Raw genomic sequence first — 13,621 nt, forward strand, 5'->3', positions numbered from 1 at the left:
TCAATGTGCGCTCGCATTGACAGTTTTGCGCTTGAGCGCCTCCAAGTGCTGTTTATTGTAACTTCAGTAGCTCCATGCATGTGAACAAACGTGCCGATCTGATTGGTGGACAGGGTTTTGATGTGCCCCGTCAAAAAAATAAAAAATAAAATAAAAATAAATAAATAAATGAGCATGGGCCGTTTTTTTTTTTTTTTATGACGCTTTTACACCAGCCATTTTGTGCGTTAGTGTCTTATTTGTGCCCTTTATTTAGTCATGAGCCATTAAACGTCAACGGCAATCGCAAGCAAAAAAACGTCTCGGTGTGCACAGGCCTTAAGAGTTTTGATTATTTATTGGTTTATTTGTCAGGGACAGTGTTCAAATGCTTTAGAATTTTAACAGTATAGTTTTTTTTAGTATTTAGTTTGTTTTTAATTTAATTTAATTAAATTTTTATTTTTTCAAACATGATAGTTTTAATAACTAATTTTTTTTGTCCTAATGACGACTGTATATAACAATTGACACGATCTCATGGCAATTCGTAACTTTGATTTAGTGGCTATTTTGTATGAATTCGTATGATCTCATCATCATAATTTTTATTCGCTTATCCAGGGCCGGGTCGCGGGGACAGCAGTCAGTGTGTCCTGGGTCTTCCACCAGGCCTCCTCCCAGTGGAACATGCCTGGAATTGTCTTATTTTTACAATTTAGTACGATTTGCTCATCCTGCAGTGACGGTTGGGTTTGGGGGTGGGGTAGGGTGCCACGCCTCCTTTTTAAAATTGTACATTTTCATACGACTAAACAGACAAACGTAAAATAATTACATTTCCACAAGAGATCAGGCTGATAATATTGTGCTAATTACTTTTTTTAAGCTGACAGAGGCTTTTATGGAGATGCGAATTCAAATGCAGATTTATTTATAAGAATCGTAAATCAGGCAAGGGTCATTAACAAGAGCAATCGGGTACATACGGATGATCCAAAAATTGTTGTAGATAAACAGTAAGATAAACAAGGAACAAAGATAGGAATAGATCACATAAAATACAACAAAGATCAAATAACATGGTTAGACATAGAAATAAAACGCTTCGTAAAGTTACAGATTCAAACAAACAAATAACACTCAGCAATGTGTGTGCAAGTGTGCTGTATAAATAGTCTGTGTAATAAGTCCTTGATCAGCTGCCAGCTGTGTGTAAACTGCAACTGGTGTGTGAAAACAGGTAAGATGGGATTTGTAGTTCTTCAGCGATCTGTGTGGACTAGATCGCTGGTGATTGTGACACTTTTCACAATCAAACTAGTATTTAGCTTAAAGTGCAATTTAAAGGCTTAAGTAGGTTAATTAACTAGGCAAGTTAGGGTAATTAGAAGTCATCAGACAACGATGCTTTATTCTGTAGCCAATTTATTTTTTTTATTTTTCCAGCCAAAATAAAAGAGATAAATTCAAGTGTGTGTGTGTGTGTGTGTATATATATATATATATATATATATATATATATATATATATATATTTATTTTTTTTATTTTTTATTTTTTTTTTACTTTTTTTAAAAATCAACCAATCAATCTGCAGCAAGTGCGTGGTGCTATCATGTCAATATGGACCAAAATCTCTAAGGAACAGTTTCAATACCTTGTTGAATCTATATCACAAAGGATTAAGGCAGTTCTGAAGGCAAAAGGGGTCCAACCCGATTCTAAGGTGTACCTAATAAAGTGGCCAGTGAGTGTATATCACGGATTAAAAAAATGCAATGTTAGATTTTTCCAATATCAGAAAGGATAAATGAGTACAATCTTTAGGAAATAATAAAAGACAAAAACAAATGAACGCACAACAAAAGTAAAATGCTGTGATAGCACGATGTAAAAAAAATCTGTACAATTTACGTTAAAAAAACAAAAGCTGTGGTTGCCAGAATTTAACCGTTGAATTAATAACGTAAAACAAATGTAAAACTTTCACAGTAAACTACCATAGTTCGTACAATTTTTTTGTTGTCACACCAATGTTTAAAGTAATAACATCTACACAACTTAACACAACGAAAAGCATGTGGTGTTGAGAAAGTCATGATATAATAAACAAAGCTCATCACAAACAACTTTTCCCACAAGCAGAAAACAATACTTATATATAGAAGGCGCTTAGTGTCATTAACACAACTAAACACCTACATGGTAACACACATATGAAATTAAATCACTGCAATAAACATTATTTATCAACATTGGATGCAACTCTAATGTACATCACTGATAGGAAAAAAAACTAAACGGCGTTAATGTCAACATAAAATCAGGAAATGTATGGTTATTCACTGTATATATTTAGGAAACTTTCTGTTAAGCAGATTACAGATATTTACCGTGGTATTTTTACAGTTTTTTCATCATTAATCACTGACATTTAAGTTTAACACAATCTGTCAGAAATGAGTCTTACATATTTACAAATGTGAATATTTCAGTCTAATAACAGCACAAATAACACTTCTAAAAATATTGCATCTAGACGCAGGTTCACTGGTATTTGGAGAATGCAGCAGCCATTAAATCTTCGGTCAAACAGAATTAGCTTAATCTGTTCATCTAAAGTGTGTCCACAAATGTAGCTCAAATATAAGAGTTTTCATTTGTGCCACATTGTTTTAAGGATATCTTTATTATTAATGTGTGCACTAAATGCATCTATATTGGTTTTGAAAGGGTTTTTAAGCCTCAAAACAATTAATGTGTATTAATTACACTGCTTAAAATACATTTTATCTTTGAAAGGGTTTTTTAAGCATCAAATACAATTCATGTGTATTAATTACACCGCTTAAAATACATTTTATCTTTGAAAGGGTTTTTTAAGCATCAAATACAACTCATGTGTATTTATTTATATGATTAAAATCCCTTTTATGTATGAACATTTTTAAGCATCCAATACAATTAATGTGTGTTCATTTCGATGCTTAAACTTTTATCTTTAAAATTAATGTGTATTTATTTTGATGCTTAAAACTTATCTTTAAAATTTCAGTGTATTTATTTTGATGATTAAAGAACGTTCATCTTTGAAAGTTTTTAAGCTTCAAATACAATTATTGTGTATTTATTTCAATGCTTAACATATCTTTTATCTTTGAAATGGTTTTAAAAACATCAAACACAATTAATGTGTATGTACTTTAATGCTTAAAATAACTTTAATCTTTGAAAAAGTAAGCATTAATACAATTAATGCATTTATTTCAATACTTAAAACCCTTTTGTCGTTGAAAGCTTTTTAAGCGTCAAATACAATTAATGTTTATTTATTTCAATGCTTAAAACATTTAATCTTTGAAAGTCTTTTTACTAATCAAAACAAAACATGTGTATTTATTTTGATGCTTAAAATAACATATATCTTTGAAAGAGTTTAAGAATCAAAATGTGTTTATTTGTAGGCTAAAAAATCTTTATTTTAAGCATCAAATTTAATTAATGAATATTTATTTTGACCCTTTAAAATTTTTTATATATTGTATTTATATCAATGCTTAAAACAAATTTCATCTTTGAAAGTTTAAACATCAAGCACAATTAACGTGTATTTATTTCAATGTTTAAAAAACCTTTAATCTTTGAAATAGATATTTAAGCATCAAAACAATAATGTCTATTTATTTTCGTATATAAAACATTTAATCCTTGAAAGTCTTTTTAATAATCAAAACAATATATGTGTATTTATTTTGATGCTTGAAAAAAACATTTATCTTTGAAAGAGTTTAAGCATTAAAAATGTGTTTATTTTTTATGCTAAAAAAACATTTATCTTTATTTTATGCATCAAATACAATAAATGAAAATTTATTTTGACTATATGAAAAAAGTTTCATCTTTGCAAGGATATTTTAAGCATCCAGTACAATTAATGTGTATTTATATCAATGCTTAAAATACCTTTTATCTTTAAAAGGGTTAAGCATCAAAACAAATAATGTGTATTTATTTCAATGCTTTAAAAAACTTTATTCTTTATAATATTTTTTTAACATCAAATACAATTAATGTATTTACTTTGATGCTTAAAACCTTTTATCTTTGAAATAATATGTTAAGTATCAAATAAAGTTAACGTGTAATTACTTTAATGCATAATAAAAACATTAATTTTTGAAAGCATTATTTTAAGCATCAAAAAAATAATGTGTTTTTATTTCAATGATTAAAAAACCTTTCATCTTTGAAAAGCTTTTAAGCTTCAAAACAATTCATGTGTATTTATTGTGATGCTTAAAAACATGACCATTTAAAGTTTAAGCATCAAATACTATTAATTTGTATTTATTTCAATGTTTAAAAAAAAAACTTTTATCTTTGAAATAGATTTTTTTTAGCATAAAAATAATCAATGCGTACTAATGCATATTTTTGTGGTTGAAAACAAAACCACTTTAATCTTTAAACAATGTCTATTCATTTTAATGCTTTAACTTATGTCTTTGTTTTTATGAATCAAATACAATTCTTGAGTATTTATTTCGATTTATTTTTTATTTTATTCTTTTAATTAATGTGTATTTATTTTGATGCTTAAACTTTAATCTTTGAAAAAAAATTTAAGAATGAAATACAATTCATGTGTTCATTTTCACTATTCATTTTAATGCTTAAAACATTTAATCTTTGAAAAAAAAATTTAAGCATCAAATAAAATGACGTGTATTTATTTAAATGCTTTAAATTTCCTTTTATCTTCAAAGTTTCAGCATCAAAAACAATTCATGTTATTTTAACAATTCATTACAAAAAACAATTAATGAGTATTTATTTGATGTTCCGAACATCAAACAATGCATTTATTTTGACATCAAACAATGGATGCGTGTTCTAAACGACTGTAGATCAAAGAGTTCACAGGGTTTTTTTTTGGCAGACGACCAATTAATCTTTAGTGTAAACTCTTAAAAGTAAACTTCAGCCTAAGTTATTTTTTTAGGTTCTACAAAGAATATTTGAACTGCCACATATTTAGAATACCAAAAGAACACTGATCTGAAGAACTGAACATCAAAGGTATGTAGTGAATCAAAGAACAAGTACTCTGAATCTTCCATAAGATGGTTCTTAATATGAAGCATTAAAGATGACACACAACTAAACACAGAATTTCACATTTAAAATAAAGAATCCAAAGGAAAGATTTTCCATCACCATTGAAGATCACCATTTCTGTGAACATATTTTCAAAGATTTTTGATTCTTGTTCAAACTACTTGAGCTGAATGAGCTGAAACAAAATAGTTAAGATTTTTTTTGAGACAACTACATTTTGTTGCGTTTATTTCACTTAAATTTGTTAAGTTAACTTAAAACATTTTTAAACAAATAAAATGTAAATAGAAAAATCTGAATAACATGCAACACTCTGCAGAGCATTTTAATTTTCGAAAGAGCCTTTTTCCACAATGAATGGAAAGATTTGAGGTCAAATTTCTTTATGGAACCACAGATGCCAATAAACAACCCTGTATTATATTTTAAGACTGACAATTTGACCTCTTGACAGGCAAATGAACCAAAAACAAAACAAAAGCCATAATAATAAATAATGCAATGGTATTTTAAACAAACTCTGGACAGCAACAATAAAAGGATTCGGTTCTTATGTTATACAAAGACTGGAGATTAATTGTGAATTATTTAAAGTTCAAGTTGTGGATTTTCAGTAGATTTCGTGACGTGTGATCTTTATCTTTTCCCACTAAGGCTTAAGATTGAATACGATTTTACTGATGTCAACAGAACCACTGATCTCACTGAATGATTTGTTTGAAATACAGTAACTTCATTGACATTCAAGTTCAAAAGTCTTGTAATAACCCCAGTATACTCTACCTGTTTTTTTCTCCATTGAGTGCCCTACAAAGGGTTAAATAATTTTTTAACGAAATTAAAATAATTAAGAAATTATAAAAGGCAGTCGTTCATTTAACATAGAATAATCTGTAAAGCAACATGCAAATCCTTCTGAAATGAAAGATTTCGAAAGTACACTCAAAAAAAAAAAAAAAAAAAACTTTTGGTGCTTGTTCAAACTATTTACTTTAAATGAGTTGAAACAACACACTTCATTTTTTTAAGACAAATGAATTGGCAAGTTTATTTAAGACAAATGAATTGTTTTATGTTCATTCCACTTAAATTTGTAAAAACTATTAAGTAAACAATCAATTTGTGGATTCATGTGGAATGCAGCCTTGGGATGTCACATTCCTTCTGTGAAATGGAAGGTTCCATTGATGTCAATAGGTTAGTTTTTGAAAAACTGATGACTATAAAGAATCTTTATTTCTCTTTAAAGTTATTGATCAACAGTGGTTTGTTCTGTAGCCAATCCTGGGAAAAAATATTAAGGAGAACTACACTAAAAATGCTGGGTCCCACACAGTCAATTTATGTGAACAAAAAGAAATTGTTTACTTTTTTAATTAAGCGGCTTGAACATAAAACAATGAAGTTGTCACAAAAAAACTCAACAATTGTGTTGTTTCAGCTCATTTTAAAAGAGTAGTTTGAACAAAGAGCAGTCTTAATGTATATAATAGTGTATATTTTTATTGCGTGTCATACAAAGAGTAAATCAAAGAAAAACAATAAAAAATTTTAAAGACAATCGTTCATTTACCACAGATTAATGTGTGAAACAACATGCAAATGTGGTTGTTTACTTCTGAAAATAAAGATTTCAAAAGAATTCTCTTTTTTTTTCTTCTAGAACCTTTTTTATTTTCATGGAATGTAAATGTTCTGTTGATGTCAAAGATTCTTTGTGGATCTTCGTAAGCCAAACAAGGACCTTTATTAACCTTTTCTCTTCAAAGTCATTGGACAACATTGGTTTGTTCTTTAACCAACGGTGGGAAAATATTAAGGGGAATATATTTTTTTTGATTTCCCAGAGATGGGTTGTGGCTGGATGGGCATCCGCTGCATAAAAACTTGCTGGATAAGTTGGCGGTTCATTCCGCTGTGGCGCCCCCGGATTAATAAAGGGACTAAGCCGACAAGAAAATGAATGAATGAATATTTTCATTGAGTGCCATACAAAACTAAAGAAAATACAAAAGACACGTTATTTACCACAGATTAATTTGTGAATCAACAAGCAAATTCTAAAAGGATTCAAAGGAAAAAAATGACTTTTGCTGTTGTTGTCAACCTACCTTCAGTTTTGTGACAACTTAATCATTTTACAAATTTGAACATAAAACAAGTTAACTTGATCAATTTGTGTTGGGACAACATGAAGGACTTATGCAAAATGCAGCCTTTTTACAGTGTCAAATTAGTTCTTATAGAACCTTTTCCCACTTTTGTGGAATTTGATGGAATGTTCCATTGATGTCAAAAGGTTCATTGTAAATTTGTGATGCCAATAAAGAACCTTTACTTCCCTTCAAAGTCATTGAACAACAAAAAAACAACAGAAACTAATGTTGGGTTCTACAAAATCAATGTTGGGACAACATGAAGGAATTATGTTAACTTTTTTTTTTTTTTTATTTAAGTGATTGAACATAAAAAATGAAGTTGTCACAAACAAAACAAGAATTATGGTTTCAAGCTTATTTTAAATAAGTAGTTTGAACAAGAAGCAATCGAAATTTTTGTGTATATTATCATTGAGTGCCATGCAAAGGATTTAATCAAAGTAAAGATTGCAGTAATTTAAAAAGACAATCTTTCATTTACCACAAATTAATCTGTAAATCATTGGCAAATGTGGTCGTTTACTTCAGAAAATAATGATTTTTGCACACTCAAAAAAATGACTTGCTTTTTGTTCAAACTACTTTGTTTAACTGAGTTGAACCAACACTTCTCATGTTTTTAACACAATTGTTTTATGTTCAATTTACCTACATTTGTAAAAATGATTACGTTAGCTTAATCACTACTTTGTGTTGGGACAACAAAGGATTTATGTGAAACGCAGCATTTTTTACAGTGTGTTAGTTCTTTTTAAACCTTTTTTCGACATATTAGATCTGTGAATCAACATGCAAATGTGGTTGTTTACTTCTGAAAATAAAGATTCTAACAATATATATACACATTAGTTCTTTTAAAACCTTTTTTCGTTTTTATGGAATGGAAAAGCTCCATTGATGTCAAAGATTCTTTGTGGACCTTTATTAACCTCTTTAAATGCATTAAACAACAGTGGTTTGATCTGAAGCCAATCAGGAAAATAAATGTTTTCAATGAGTCCCATACAAAGTGTTAAAACAAAGTCAAAACTATAGAAGATATAGAAGACATGCAGGTCATTTAGCAGAGATTAATCTGTGAATCAACATGCAAATGTGTCCCTTTCTCTGAAAATAAAGATTCTGAAATGATTCTTTCTTGTACACTCAAAAAAAAAAGACTTTTGCTGTTCAAACTTCTTACTTTAAATGAGTTGAAACAACACAATTATACATTTTTGGAACAGCTTAATCATTTTATGCTCAATCCACTGAAATCTGTAAAAATAATAATAATAAGTTAACTTGTTCACTGTGTTGAACAACATAAAGGATTTCTGTTGAATGCAGACTTTTTAACAGTGATCTCACATTAGTTCTTAGAACCTTTTTTTCCACAGACTAGGTCTGTGAATCAATTACTTTTGTTGCTTGTTCAAACTACTTAAAAATAGTTAAAAACAACACAATTCTTAATTTTTTTGCGACAATTTAATTGTTTTATGTTCAAATTTGTGAAAACAAGTATGCTAATCAATTTGTGTTAGGACAACATAAAAGGATTTATGCGGAACGCAGACCTTTTTTTTTGTTTTACTGTGTAGTGCTGTCACATTAGTTCTTTGAGAACCTTTTTCCATTTTTGTGGAATGGAAATGTTCCATTGATGTCAAAGATTCTTTGTGGACCTTTAATAACCTTTCCTTTTTAAAGTCATTAAACAACAGTGGTTTGTTCAGAAGCCAATCAGGAAAAAAAAAAATCAATAAGTCAAAAACAAAGTGTTAAATCGAAGTCAAAACTCAAGAAGACATAAAAGATATGCAGGTCATTTACCACAGCTTGATCAGTAAATCAACATGCAAATGTGTCCCTTTATTTCTGAAAATAAAAATTTTGAAACTATTTTTTTTTTTGTACAATCAAATAAAGGACTTTTGCTGTTCAAACCACTGACATTAAATGAGTTGAAACACAATTATACATTTTTGTAACAGCTTAATTGCTTTATGCTCAATCCACTGAAATCTGTAAAAAAAACAAAAATAAAAAAAAACATTAAGTGAACTTAATAACTTGGTGTTGGGACAACATGAAGGATTTCTGTTGAAGGCAGGCTTTTTAACAGTGATCTCACATTAGTTCTTAGAACCCTTTTTCCACAGATTGGTCTGTGAATAAACGACTTTTGTTGCTTGTTAAAACTTTGCATGTTGATTTACAGATCAATCTGTGGTAAATGACCTGCATGTCTTTTATGTCTTCTTGAGTTTTGATTTCGATTTAACACTTTGTTTGGGTCTTGTTGATTTTTTTTTTTCCTGATTGGCTTCTGAACAAACCACTGTTGTTTAATGACTTTAAAAAGGAAAGGTTATTAAAGGTCCACTAAGAATCTTTGACATCAATGGAACATTTGCATTCCACAAAAAAGGAAAAGGGTTCCCACTGAACTAATGTGACAGCACTACACTGTCATTTTACTGAGCATTTTTTGTTAAAACTAGTCAATTTCAATGAGCATTTTATGCTCAATCCACTGAAATCTGTAAAAAATAAAAATAAAATAAAAACATTAAGTGAACTTAATAACTTGGTGTTGGGACATCATGAAGGATTTCTGTTAAATGCAGGCTTTTTAACAGTGATCTCACATTAGTTCTTAGAACCCTTTTTCCACAGATTGGTCTGTGAATAAACGACTTTGGTTTCTTGTTCAAACTAGTTACTTTAAACTTGTTGAACGACGACTCTTGTGACAATTTCATTGTTTAATGTTCGAATTTGTGAAAACAAGTAGGCTTATCAATTTGTGCTGGTTTTTTTTACAGTGTAGTGCTGTCACATTAGTTCTTCGAGAACCTTTTTCACCCTCTTTGTGGAATGGAAATGTTCCATTGATGTCAATGGTTCTTTATGGACCCTCCGATGCCAATAAAGACGCTTTCTTTCAGTCTGCAATCACCAATACCCTTTGGCCGGGACACATCCATTTAAACGAAGCCCTGTGTGATTAGTTTGCCCAAGCGGCCGTAACAGCGTCCTAATCAGTGCAGTGTTTGGATAAAGCGCTCTTCTGCAGGGGTAAACAGAGCTGTATTTGATGCTCTTTATGAGGGCTGTTTGGCAGGGTTTATTCCTCTGTTAGACTGGCTCCATGCTCTCGGAGGGAGGCCGGCCCTCCTGCGGGGCTGCAAATGGGCGGGTGGCAGTGCAAAGAGATGCTCTCCAGCTGCTGCCTGGGCTTTATCTGCCTATAGGACGTTACAGTAGACGTTAACAGGTCCTCAATGACCATCATCATGCATCTCCACCCCACAATAAAAAAGCTGGTGATAAAGAGCTATTTTCACCGCTTATCAGATAAGCGGCGGTTTTTACAGACTGCAAACTAACGCGCTCATTAGCGTGACCCGTCAGCTCTGTTAACACCCGTGATGATGATGTGAGAAAGTTTTGCCCCATGTTATGTGTGTTTGTCCAGCGTGCCGTAACCTTTAACCCAGATAGCGCCTCCAGAAATGGTTTAACGAGATGAAACGAGCAAATTAACACATGCAGGTTCTCCGGCCGATGAATGTCACGAATTGTTTGAATTAATTGATGCGTAAAATGTGGCTAATCTGCTTTTGGAGAGGCCGTCTGCTGAAACGCACAACGCATAATCTCCGCTAACACGTCGTAATAACTTTCATTAAGGAGTCATTAGGATTTATCAAACAATGCTAGCTGGCTGATCAGGAGTTTGAATGAATATATACACTACAAAAAAAGAGAAATAAGATTAAAGAGTGTGTTTTACAAGAAAACCCTTTCAAAAAATGCTTGTTGTTTCACTGATTGTGAAATCTACTAGCAACTGTTTGCACTTAAATATTTGAAGAGGATTTTTTAAAAATAAATACACGCATTAAATACAACATTTTTTCCAGCAACTGCATTTTATTGAACTTTTAATTATTAGAATGTGCTAATTAAAACAACATTTATTCACAATGTACAAAATAAAGTCGCTTCCATTTTAAATAATCAGAATAAATATTGCTTTAATTAATGCAAAAATAAAATCTAATCATTTAAACTAGTGAATAGTAACAGTTTTTAATCGAACAATGCTTGGTGACTGATCAGATGTTTGAATCACAATGTACACTAGAAAGAAAAAGTGATTCAGAGAAAACAAAACCAAAGGTTGTGTTTGACAAGAAAACCCTCTTCAATACAATTGTATGTTTATGTAATTGTCATTTCATCGTAACTGGTTGTGAAACTTACTAACAATTGTTTTCAATCCATTTTTTTCTTCTTACAATATTTATTTTAAAATAACACATGAATAAACGCATGCATTAAATACAAAACTTTTCCCTCAAGTGCTCTTTATTTAACTATTATGATCAGAATGCATTAATTTAAACAATATTTATTTTGATTGTGATAAATAAAATCTATTTACAATGCTTGGTGACTGATCAGATGTTTGAATGACATTATACACTAGACATCAGAGTTTCAAAATGAAAGAGTGTGTTTTACAAGAAAACCCTACATGTGTGTGTGTGTGTATATATATGTATATATATATATATATATATATATATATATATATATATATATATATATATATATATATATATATATACACACACACACACATACACACACACACACACACACACACACACACACACACACACACACACACACACACACACACACACACACACACACACACAGAGAGAGATACATAGCGAAAAATTGTGTGTTAAATGAATTGCCATTTCATTGTAACTGATTTTGAAATATACTAGCAATTGTTTGCACTCTTGTTTTTTCTTCTTAAAATATTTATTTTAAATAACAAATATATAAAATACAACATTGTTTTCCATCAATTGCATTTCGTTGAACTATTAATATCAGAATCAGTTCCGTATTAGTCAGAAACAATATTCATTTATTCATTTTCCTTTGGCTTAGTCCCTGATTTTTCAGGGGTCAACACAGCGGAATGAACCACCAACTTATCAAGAATACGTTTTACACATGTATGTCCTTCCAGCTGCAACCGAGTACTGGGAAACACCCATACACACTCATTCACACACATACACTACACACAATTTAGTTCATCAATTCACCTATAGCGCATGTGTTTGGACTGAGGGGGAAACCAAAGCACCCGGAGGAAGCCAACGGCAACACGGGGAGAACATGCAAACTCCACACAGAAATGCCAACTGAGCCAGCCGGGATTTGAACCAGTGATCTTCTTGCTGTGAGGCAACATAGCTAACCACTGAGCCACCGTGTTGCCTACATTCAATTATCAGAATATTGTTTTAATTAACACGTTCTAAAAATAAAATAAAGTGAAATAGTTAATAGCAAAAATAAAAAACAATATTCATTCTGATTACTCTGAACAGGGCCCTATCAGCAGGTCAGTTGCTGGAGGTCCCCAGATCCAGGTATAAACAATGGGGCGATCGTTCTTTTGCAGTGGCAGGTCAAAAACTGTGTCACTGTTTAAGGTTAAACTTAAAAGCTATTTATTTAGACTTCCTTTTGATATTCGTTAGTACAAAATGCTGTTTTATTGTTTTATTGACACATTATTCTGCATGTAATAAATACTGTATATCTATTACATTAGAATAATTAGATTAAATATTGTTTTAATGCATTCTAAAACTTAAATAAAATCATTTCAAATAGCTAATAGCAAGACAACAATATCTATTCTGATTATTCTGAATTTAATACATATATTGCATTTGGAATAACCAGAATAAATATTGTTTTAATTAATGAAATCCAAAAAGATATAATAATTTGAAATGGTTAATTGTAAAAAAAAAAAAAAAAAAAAAACGATTTATTCAGATTATTCTGAATTCAATACATGCTATATATTTATTACATTCAGAATAATCAGAATAAATTGTTTTAATTAATGTGTTCTAAAAATAAAAGAAAATCATTTGAAATAGTTAGTAATAGTTCAATTAACTGCGATTATTATTTCAAATTATTTGATTTTATTTTTTAAAAACATTAAAACATTACATAATAGCATTATTATCTTATTAAAATATTTTATTTTATTATTATTTCTAATTATTTGATTTTATTTTTTAACATTATTACATTACATAATATCATTATTATCCTATTAAAATATTTTATTTAATTATTATTTCAAATTATTTCATTAAATTTTTTAAATACATTATTACATTAAATAATTACATTATTATCTTATTAAAATATTTTATTTTATTATTATTTTAAATTATTTCATTTTATTTTTTATACATTATTACATTACATTATTACATTACTATCTTATTTAAGTATTTTATTTTATTTCATTTATTTTTT

The 13,621-nt window shown here is 29.8% G+C and overlaps 1 protein-coding gene across 2 annotated transcripts in view; it reads right to left on the reverse strand.

Moving 5' to 3' along the window:
- LOC101883776 (uncharacterized) overlaps positions 1-13,621 on the reverse strand; it is a 191,970-nt gene that overhangs the window by 89,991 nt on the left and 88,358 nt on the right. The gene's annotated exons all lie outside the window — the stretch shown is intronic.

The sequence above is a fragment of the Danio rerio genome, chromosome 3 (assembly GCF_049306965.1).
Source record: "Danio rerio strain Tuebingen ecotype United States chromosome 3, GRCz12tu, whole genome shotgun sequence".
NCBI classification, from domain to species: Eukaryota; Metazoa; Chordata; class Actinopteri; order Cypriniformes; family Danionidae; genus Danio; species Danio rerio.